Here is an 11,680-nt window from a genome sequence, read left to right as displayed (position 1 = left end):
ACTCACGTGATATCATAAGTTTCCTCTTGTGAACCCCCCTGGTGAGCTTGCTCCCATCATGGCCTAAACAATTGCTACAATTCCTTGCATTTCGTGGCATTAAATGGTATTTTCACATTCTCTTGGCCTGGGCGAGCAGGGGGATTCCTCGCAATAAGAGCTTGCTCAATAATCCAAAACTACATCCATGCCTTTTCAATTGCTGGAGACTTTGAGTCCAATGCCCTAAGTGCATATAAAATTGGTTTCATAGCATTACCGGCATCCTCAAACTGTTTCCATAATGCAAGGGATCCCAATGTTTCTTTCAGGTCATGCATTTTCTCCTTTGTTGCCCTATCGGTCAATTCTGACATCCATCGTTCAAATCATCACAATCAAATGTCTCTATAAGAAAACTCCTATTTTTCACCAGAGATTGCAAAGTGTAGAAGTACATAGCAAATCTCATGGTTGCTAGCAATTGCAACATGGTAGAACCATGACGAGACATAAAGATTGCTTCAAGACGTTGCTTTGATCATACTAACTTGACGATGTCTTGAGCCTCACAAACAATCTCTTTGAACCATGGCACTTGTTTATACCAATCTTTCAATGCAAGATTAAGAGTATGTGTACAATACATAGATGCATATAAATTGGTATACTCCCTTTTGCAACATTCTTCCAACCTTTTTACAACTCTTGGCATTATCGATGACAACCTGAACAAACTTTTCAAGGCCTAACTCTCTTATAAACTTGAATAAAACATTAGCCATATATGTCCCCGACTTCTTTACATGTGAGGCATCAATCGATGTGTGGAAGGCCTTTTGGAGTTCTCTCCTCTATGGATAAAACTAATCTAAGCTATACCAACCCTTGAATCGAAGAAAAAGCAAGAAATAATTTCTTTTTCATATTCATTTTAATAGGTTACCTGCAAGACAAGAGTTATAAACAAATTTTGATTCTTTTTATATATATTTAAAGTATATTTAATTTAGCAAAACATTTTAAACTAAATTAAATATACTTTAAATATACATTTATACTAAAATATAAATACATTATTGAAGATATTTAAATTTAAATTCAAAAATACAAAACAATTATATATTAAATTCATTAATTTTGATTTAAATAAAAAATATATATACAAACTAATGAAATAAAGATTATGTAAATAATTAAAAATAAAATTATAAACTAACATAAAATAATTAAATTATAAAAATAAATTAATTAATAAGCAAGAAATAATGTAAGAAGTAAAGCCTCAATGGTGAAATGGTAGACATCCAAAAAATCCTTCATTTTCTCTCTCTCTCTCTCTCTCTCTCTCTTTTATACATACATGCATACATACACACACACACACACACACACACACACATATAAACACATACATACATTTTAATAGGTTCCCTATAATACAAGAGTTATAAACAAATTTTATTCATTTCATATATATTTAAGGTATATTTAATTTGCCAAAATATTCTAAAATAAATTAAATATATTCTGGTAATTTAAATATACATTTATATTAAAATGAATTAAAAACTAAAAATATGAATTAAAAACAAGTACTTATGGTATGGGAGTGCCACTTTGCATATGCAGGTCAATAAGACCTAGGTAGAGGCCCGTGCAAAGTATTGTGCCCATCGGATATGATTTTCATGGTTAACCAAGCATTAAACTCTGTTTTTGCCTTAGTGTCATGCACGAGCATCAAAAAACATTGTGCTAGGTGTGTTATTCCAACAAGTACTTATCAGATTGGCACGCCACATTGCATGCAACTTAATACCACCTAGTTTGAGGTGTGTGCAAAGTATTGTGCCCATCAGATATGCTTTGCATGATCGATCACGCATTATGCACCATTTTTTCCCTAGTGTTATGCACAATTGTCAAAACACGCACTTCCAGGTGTGTTATGCGAGCAAGTACTTATGGGATGGGCACTCCACTTTGCATGCAAGTAAATACCACCTAGGATGAGGTGCGTGCAAAGTATTATGCCCATTGAATAGGCTTTGCATTGTCGATCAAGCATTAAACACCGTTTTTACCTTAGTGTGATGCACATCCGTAAAAAAGCACTCCTACATCTGTTCTCCGAACAAATACTTATGGAATGGGTGCACCACATTGCATGCAACTCAATACCACCTAGGTTGAGGTGTGTGCAAAGTATTATGCCCATCGGATATGCTTTGTGTGGTCAATCAAGAATTAAACATCATTTTTACCGCCTTAGTGTCATGCACAACCATTAAAAAACACGGTCCTAGGTGTGTTATTCAAACAAGTACTTATCGGATGGTGGCATCACATGGTATGCAAGTCAATACCATCTAGTTTAAGGCGTGTGCAAAGTATTGTGTCCATCGGATATGATTTGCATGGTCGATCATGCATTATATATCGTTTTCCTCCCAGTATTATGCACCACCATTAAAAAATGTGCTCTCAGGTGTGTTATCTGAACAAGTACTTATGGGATTGGCGTGACACCATTTTTGCCTTAGTGTGATGCACATTCGTAAAATAACACAATCCTAGGTCTGTTATCCGAACAAATACTTATCGAATGGGCATGCCACATTGCATGTAACTCAATACCACCTAGGTTGAGGTGCGTGCAAAGTATTGTGCCCATTGGATATGCTTTGTATGGTCGATCAAGAATTAAACATCATTTTTGCTGCCTTAGTGCCATGCACAACCATAAAAAAACACGATTCTAGGTGTGTTAAATTCAAACAAGTACTTATCGAATGGGGGTGTCACTTTGTACGCAAGTCAATACCATCTATTTTAAGGCATCTGCAAAGTATTGTGTCCATCGGATATGATTTGCATGGTCGATCACGCATTATATATCGTTTTCCTCCCAGTGTTATGCACCACCATCAAAAAATCCGCTCCCAGGTGTGTTATCCAAACAAGTACTTATGGTATGGGTGTGACACTTTGCATGCACGTCAATACCACCTGGTTAGAGGCTCGTGCAAAGTATTGTGCTCATCGGATATGATTTGTATGGTTGACCAAGCAATAAACTCCGTTTTTGCCTTAGTGTCAGGCACAAGCATTAAAAAACACTATCCTAGGTGTGTTATTCCAACAAGTACTTATCGAATTGGCATGCTGCATTGCATGCAAGTAAATACCACCTAGTTTGAGGCTCATGCAAAGTGTTGTGTCCATTGGATAGGGTTTGCATTTTCGATCAAGCATTAAACACAATTTTTGCCTCACTGTGATGCACATCCATAAAAAAACACGCTCCTAGGTGTGTTATCCGAACAAGTACTCATCGAATGGGTGCGGCACATTGTATGCAACTCAACACCACCTAGGTTCAGGTGCATGCAAAGTATTTTGCCCATCAAATATGCTTTGCATGGTCGATCACACATTATACACTGTTTTTCCCCTAGTGTTATGCACAACCATAAAAAAAGTGCTCCCAGGTGTGTTATCTGAACAAGTACTTATGGGATGGGTGCACCACTTTTCATGTAACTCAATACCACCTAGGTTGAGGCGCATGCAAATATTTTGCCCATCTGATATGCTTTGCATGGTCGATCAAGCATTAAACATTGTTTTTGCCTCAGTGTGATGCACATCCGTCAAAAAACACGCTCCTAGGTGTGTTATCCAAACAAGTACTTATCGGATGGGTGCACCACATTGCATGCAACTAAATACTAAATTCTTTATACTATCATTTATAATTCTAAACCGTATAATCACAAATTTAAATTAGAGATTCTATAAACATGAATCCATTATTGAAAACCCATATCCTTATATCACCATCAAATTTTAATAAAATAAAGTAAAAGTAAAATAAAAGAGACTAATTTAATAAAAAGTTACAACTAATATGAAAAAAACTCAAAAAAGACTAATATTTTTTATAATTGTTCCACAGGAAGATGGCGATAGATTTCATTCCTGGGATGGAGCTGATATTATGTTGCCAAAGAGAAGTAGGTGCATTTGCTACAATCCATGATAGTGATCCAAATTCTCTTTGTCATGACTTTCAAAGACTTGGTGAAGATAAGGTTGCAGTTATTGTATCAAAGATTCTTAGTGCACATGTTGAGCATAAGTGTGGAGATATGGAAGTACTTGGAGATGTTATGCCTTATTAAATAATTTATTGCATGGGATAGAGATGAGACTTATCCAACACATATCATCAGGAATACAAAGTGCAATTCTTTGGATTTTAGTGTGGGAGATATTTTGCAAATGATATTATTTGCAAATAAGAACATAGCGGAAGGTCAAGTTTTGGAGTTTAAACACTGGAATCAGTGGTCATTTGCAAAGATGAGGATTGTGAAAGTTACTAATGATGGTATGGATGATAACGCAACGTCATTTGATGGTCCCTAAATTATGAGGAAGGAAAATATTTGAGATGGAACATGAATTTTTGATTAAAAAGGGACATGTGGTTTTTAATGATAAAGATAAGGTATAGTATAATTTCAAAGGACTTAAAGAATATGCAAGCTTTGTCCCTTCAAACGATGATGATTTCAATGGACTTAAGTATAGAAGTGACATCTTATCAGGTTTGGATGAGTTCATTGTTGATACCAAGAAATATAAAGAATTCAGAAGCAATGCTTGCTCTGGAGTGGATGAATTCTTGCATATTGAGAAAGGCAAAGGCATCAAAAGTATTGTCTCTTCAGAATTAGATTATTTCAATGCAATCATCTACAAGAGTGGATGAGTTCAGTGATACTATGAAGGCAAAAGACTTCAAAAGTGATGTCTTATCTGGAGTCGATGAATTCACGCACGTGGAGAAAGAAAAAGATATCATCAGTGAGTTCAGTGGTACTATGAAGGCAAAAGACTTCAGAAGCGATGTCTTATCTGGAATCGATGAATTCACACACGTCGAGAAAGATAAAGATATAATCAGTGTTGTCTTCTCAAACTTGGATGATTTCAATGCACTTAACTATAGAAGTGATATCTTGTTGGGAGTGGATGAGTTCATTGGTCCCAAATAAAGCAAAAGGTTTTAGAAGTGATGTCTCATCTAGAGTGGATGAATTCATACTACACATTGTCAAGGAGTGCAAAGAGTTCCAAAGTGTTGGCTTATTAAACATGGACGACATGGATATTGAGTCAAATGGTCTGAAGATTACTTCAAAGACAAGAATGAAATCAACAAAGGACTATTCGATATTTGACTTTGACAGTGATAAGATAAACGATGCAACATCCCATGAAAACACGATGACAAATAAATTCGACAAGGAGAAGTGTACAAATTCCAAAAAGGATGTAGAGAAGAAACCAACAAAGGACTATTTGTCGGTATTTGACTTTGATTGTAATAAGATGAAGGATGCAACATCCCATGAAAATAAAGTGACAAATAAATTTGACAGGGAGAAGTGTACAAATGTACAGAAGAACCAGACATACATATGCATGAAAAGAAAGTGAGTCCAAGCAAATGTAGAAAAGAAACCAAAGAGAATAAGAGTAATGAATGAAGATGTTTTTCTAAAAGCAATGTGATCTACATGTTGCAAGCGAAGTTGTATGCATTCCATTAACTTACTTGACATCAAGGGATGAAGAGAATAGGTGTGGCAAAGAAGAGGGAGCAAAAGAAATGAATGTTGGGATAAGTATGGTCAAGGGCTTGCTCTATGGTGTATGTGTGCATCTAGGGGAGTCACATGTGTGTGTGTGTGTTGTAGAGGCACATCTAGTGCTATGATGTGTCTAGTGTGTGACCTGAGTGATGATGTAAGCCAAAGGCCCCCACATGCAAGGTTCCTTTGATTTAGGCCAATCCCACTGATGTAGGGACTGATTGCCCCACTAATTTAGGGGAGGTGCCCACATCATCCTCTCTTTCTATAAAATGGAGGTCATTCCTTCATTCTAATACAATGGATTTTGCCTCACTTGTGCTCTCACTCTTTGTGCCATGATGTATCTCTTCTACCCCACACTCCTCTATAATGAATACTTATTCACAACGCTCTCTTGCTTTCTAGTAAACGACACGAAAAAACAAAATTTTGAACAATAGATAAAGCCTCATATAAATGAAAAAACTACTTGCAATAATGCATATCGCATTACTAAAGGATTATCACATGGCACTTATTGGGATTTGGCTAACAAGTAAAGTTTAACATTCATGGGAACATAGGAAGGCCCGAAACAAGAGCCTTAACGGTCTTGGGAACATCAATTTTAAAAGACTACATTCATGAAAATGCTTTACCTCAACCCCATCTATCTGAAATGCATCTTCCGATAGGTTTAACAAAAAAAGAAGTGTTTAAGTCTATTGGAGAAACACAGAGGCAAAGAGGGCATGCTCCAAAATCTTTTCACAATTTGTATACTCTTTAGAAGAAGAGCTTTGTACATGTTAAAATCCCAAAAAGGGAAAAAATGTCAAAGTGCAGTGATTGGATCTAAAGTGAGCACTTGAGAGTGTAACAACATCTCCAAAACAAAGAGAATGATATTTTAAAAAAAGAGAATTTCATCATGGACTTGTTCGGCATTCTAGACTAAAATATGCATTTTGGAAGGGGCAAGCTATTTCTCATCCAAATGAGTACATGTGTGTTATTGTAGATGGTATGGATCATGACACAACAACATTACCTCGATTCATTAATACTCCACCTAAGCTACAAGGAAAATACTTTTTGAAGACACATCTACGTGGAGTGTTAGTGCATGGACTTAAGTTTTTTGCAGACATATGGATTGATTCTTTGTATCTATATGATTAGCAATCAAGTTGTAATGTCAGTTATGAAGGCAATTCATAGTGTACATGCAAAAAAAGGTCACCTACCAGTGAATTTGAGAATGCAAACAATTGCGAATGAGAGAATAAGAATGTACTCTTTTTTGCATTTTGCTCAACGCTAATCACTCATCGAATGTTCAATGAGATTGAAGTTGGGTTTTTGTTGGTTGGACACACAATGAGGATATCGATCAGGTCTTTAGCGCAGTCTCAAGAGAGCTAAAGCACAAGGACATGGAGACAATGGATGACTTGATAAGAAAATGTGGGAGGCAAGTTGGTGGCCGTAAGGAAGGTACAGTATGCTCCATGGTTGAAAGGATGTATGATTGGAAGAGCTTTATTCTACCTTTCATACAAAAAGGTGGTGTTGCCCTGATTGGTCATAACGCTCCATACTACTTTTGCTTTTTCTTAAAGGATGAAAAACCAATGATGCAGTGGCAACACTATTCTCATGATATAACATGGGAACCCGAAGAACCTTACTGTCTCTTATCTTCAATTTTGAGTAAAGAAATGCATCCAGTATAGGCTCCTATAAAAGAATTCAGCAAGAAATCTAAAGGTGGCTTAAATTCTTTTATTACATACAAAGAGGAAATGCTTCGTAGATTTCTTGATTTGAAGCCCTCTTGGAAGGAACACACTGCTGTTGTAATTAAGAAGACCTATCAATTGATAAAGGACCTTGAGAAAATGCAAGCAGATGATGCTAAGGCAAAACAGCCTTTATTTTGGCCAAATGTTAGTAACAACTTGCGCCCATCGTTGATGTCTTTGAAAATGAGTTTGATTCTCTAATCCCACATCCATATTGTGGACCAAGGAAAAGAGAGTTTATGCTAGAAGTAGACATAGACATCCATTGTTTTATTGCAATTCGACCATCGGATGATGAGCATGAGAATGTTAAGTTCTAGGTTGCAAAAGTGGTGGACGTGAGCATGGATGACGAGGGAAAATCTGCAACATTTATAGCACTATGGTATGAGCCAAGGGGTAGGAAGGAGAACCAGGATAACAATACATTATATATTGGCTATTTGAAAAAGGAATGGGTCCCAAACCATGAAGCAGTTTCAGAGCTTTCCACAGTGATAGTATCTTGGAAATCAAGGACAAAGAAAACAAGGAAGCACATGGGATATGATGTAGAAGAAAAAATAAGAATACTGATACCCAGTATTTTGCACATTACAGAGCTTTTGAAGATGCTCGCTAAGGAGGAAGTAGAAGGAGATAGGAGGGAGATAGTGCAAATGCAGAATGCCCATGACAATACCATTCAGGCATCAATAAAGACTCCAGATGACGGTCTTCAGATGAGATTGAATGAGGATGGCATCCAAGCAACAAGTGACGATGAATCAGACATTCAAACAAATAAGTTGCCCATTTGTACTTAACACATTTGTCAAGGCAGAATTGAGTTATTGAAAAGGCTACATGTGTCAAACTCCTTTGTACAAAGACTCATGCAGAGCCATATTTCTTGTAAACATATGACAATGTAAAATTGCAAGCATAGCTATTACTATTTTTGGAGCACATTTAAAGAGTCTTCCATGTCTCTTGTCTATTTTAACCTTTAAATTTTTTAGGACTTCAAGAGTGTTATAGTTTTCTACATCAAATTTTAAGTGCATTCTTTTGGATTAAGTTATATTAATAAGTCTTTATTTTGAAAGTGATTTTTTATGGATTTAAACTAATAACTCACGATGTTCTTAAAACGTGAATAGGATTGTTAAAAACAAGAAGTACAAAAGTAGGATTTAATCAAAGTTTTTGCATTAGTAGTGCACTATTATAGAGACAGATTGTGAATTCTATTATGTGGAAATGATAGTGCCAAAAAGTGAACTTGTGATTCTCGAATGAGATTTTCATAAAGTAAATGTTTCATTTGGGAAGGATTTTTTGAATTAGTCCAAGAGTAGACATATGAGTCCAAAATTAATGAAATAAGTGTTGATAGTACTAAGTACAACATAGTCATGTCAGTGGTGGGCTACATATCAATCTCCTCCTCCTCATCATCATGAGAGAGAGAGAGAGAGAGAAAGATTTATTTGGGAATACAGGTTCATCTATTGTGAGATCTCTTTGGGGCTAAAGCTTGGAGACATATTATTGAGTTTATGTCACAATGGTATCAAAGCTTGGTAAGATTTGTGGTGGGCTACATATCAATCTCCGCCTCCTCATCATCATCATGAGAGAGAGAGAGAGAGAGAGAGAGAGAGAGAGAGAGATCCATTTGGGAATACAGGTTCATAAACTATTGTGAGATCTCTTTGGGACTAAAGCTTGGAGACATGTTATTGAGTTTATGTCACAATGGTATCAAAGCTTGGTAAGATTTGTGGTGAGGGAGAGAAAAAAAAAGCATGAATTTTAATCTATGTTGGAAGTCTTGCCATTTCTTGGCTGCAAATCCTATTTTAAGGTTGAAGTGCTTTTCTTTTTAATGAAGCCTACAACAAACTATTATGGGTTATTTTTAAGGCTAGATACAGTATTAGCCAGCCATCTTGAGAAAATATCTTTCATTGTTTGTTGAGTGCAACATGAAACAGGCTAGCTAACCAACATAATAGGCCCACAAATAACTTACCGAGATTCCAATCATGGATTATGACATGTGCTGTTGATGCAAGGACAAATTTATAAAGTGTGTATTGGGGTTAAAACCATTTTTTTCAAAGAGTCCAATAAGCCCAAATAAGTCAATATAAGCCCATGAACAATGAAAAGCATTATAGATAAGAGGTAACACTTGTGACACACAAAGCCATATTTTTGGACCTATTACTTGCAGCATGGATAAATGAAATGTTTGGACAAGGAAGCTTCTCTTTTTTCCAAAAAGTATGTGGTTCATAGCATCCAATAAAGGGTCTTGTAAGTGTTATAGAATTGTTCAGATAAGTGCTTGAGTGATGGTCATAAGTGGGCTTCATAGCACAATGACATTCAATGGATAAATACTCATTGGTTCACCTTGATCAATGGGTATGTTATGAGAGATACAATTAATAATAAACATATTGTTTATAAATATTGAATCATCCATATATCTTGTTGCTGACAAATGAAACGCTTTAAGTTTTTAAATTCCTTAAGCTTAGACAATTTAAGAATATATTGTAGTTCAAACCAAGCAAGGTAAATATTACACCAAAGTGGTGAGAGCACTAGTACCTTATGGGGATACCTTTGGTTTGTACATATACTTCATTTCCTAATTTAGTAAAACAATTGTCTAAGATAAAGAGGTTTAGATTTTGGCAAAATCTTTGTTTTTCTTAGTAAGCACAAATTGTATCATATTTTTCTTGAAGCCAAGATATCCAATCAAATTTAGAATTTTGATAAAATTTAGGAGATCATCAATAAGGCTATTACTACCTTGGTGGGGTATAGCTTCGTAGAAGGACATAATGTCAAAGGTATAAATCAAGAAAATATGTTGTGGCAAATTAATTAAGAAGTCGTATTGGTTATGGATAACCCAATATGCATTAGTGCGAATGCAAGTAAAAGTAAAAAAGTCTTTATGAAGTTTTTTCGTATATTCTTGGATTCCACTATCAAGAGCTTTTAATAGTTTAGTAATCCAATCGGTGATATCAGAGAACATGCAATTGTGTGCATTCATAGGCCATCTAAAGGATTTTTAATGTATTTTGTGAATACCCATAAGAAAGGGAAAGGTGAGATTGGGTGGAAGTGAGATGTCATAGGATAATGAATATAGTGCAACATTTTCAACCACCACTTTTTTTGAGAGGGAAGCAAAGTCTTTGCTTTGCAGCTAATCTCATAATATTTTTGCAAATTAAAGTCAAAGTTTGAGAGGATTTATCCAACCCACAAATATAAAGATGGTAAGGTACTCAATTTCATCTACAATATTTTGATCATGGAATCAAGATTTTTTATTAGACCTATGTGTTGGGAAATAGGAGGTTAAATTTTTAAGGACAAATTAAATCTCCTTAATACAATTTTCTTGCTCTAGTGTAGGATTGATGCATATCGAGTTGCAAAGTTTTCGCCATGCTATAATGAGTTGTTTAACAATAGGGTAAGGGTTCACTAGGATAGGAGTGATATGGTTAAGTTCTTTCTTCAAGAATTCTTGTAAGACAGGGTGTCTACAAAGCAAGGGTTCAGTAGATAGGAATATGTGAGTACCAATTTTGTCAAAGTCTTGTGTACGTAAATCTTTTAGAGGTAGTGCAGATACAAGAGAGGGAATTAGTGGAGATATCACAAAAAGAGTCTACTGGTTTACAAAAGAGTAGCTGCTAAATTCCTAAGAAATTTCCATCCAAACCCTATATTATATGTAGACAAGGATTTCTTAATATTAAACCTTTCAAACACTTCCATAAAGACTTTTTCTGGTGATATAAAATCAAAGAATTTATTAACAAAAAGGAGATGAATAAATCTTTTAGAATTCTTTTTTTGCCTAAAAGGCACCGATAAATCATTAGCTTTCTTGGTAATGAATCTTACATGTTACTCATCATTAAGAATTCGAGTGCTTTAGAAGTCTCTCCAAAGTCCTTTGAGCCAAAAAATGATCTAGGCTTCTTGGTGGAGTTCTTCATGGAAGCAGAAGTGATTGAAAATCTCTTAGGGCCCTTGTTTTAGCTGGTAGGAGGATTGCTTCAATAGTATTCGCAACAAGAGTATTGTGGAGTCAAGGCAAAAGGGGGGAATTACGATTATAAAGTGCCAGATTGCGAGTAGCTTCTAACATAAAATCATGCAACTAGAAATACACTAAAAGTATTGTTCTAATTTCAGTGGAGAATGAGGCCACCCACCCAATGA

The sequence above is a fragment of the Dipteris shenzhenensis genome, chromosome 12, assembly GCF_047967505.1.
Source record: "Dipteris shenzhenensis isolate YYH24624 ecotype China chromosome 12, Dip_SZ_1.0, whole genome shotgun sequence".
In the NCBI taxonomy this organism is placed as follows: Eukaryota; Viridiplantae; Streptophyta; class Polypodiopsida; order Gleicheniales; family Dipteridaceae; genus Dipteris; species Dipteris shenzhenensis.
Note: the sequence above shows the minus strand (reverse complement) of the source record.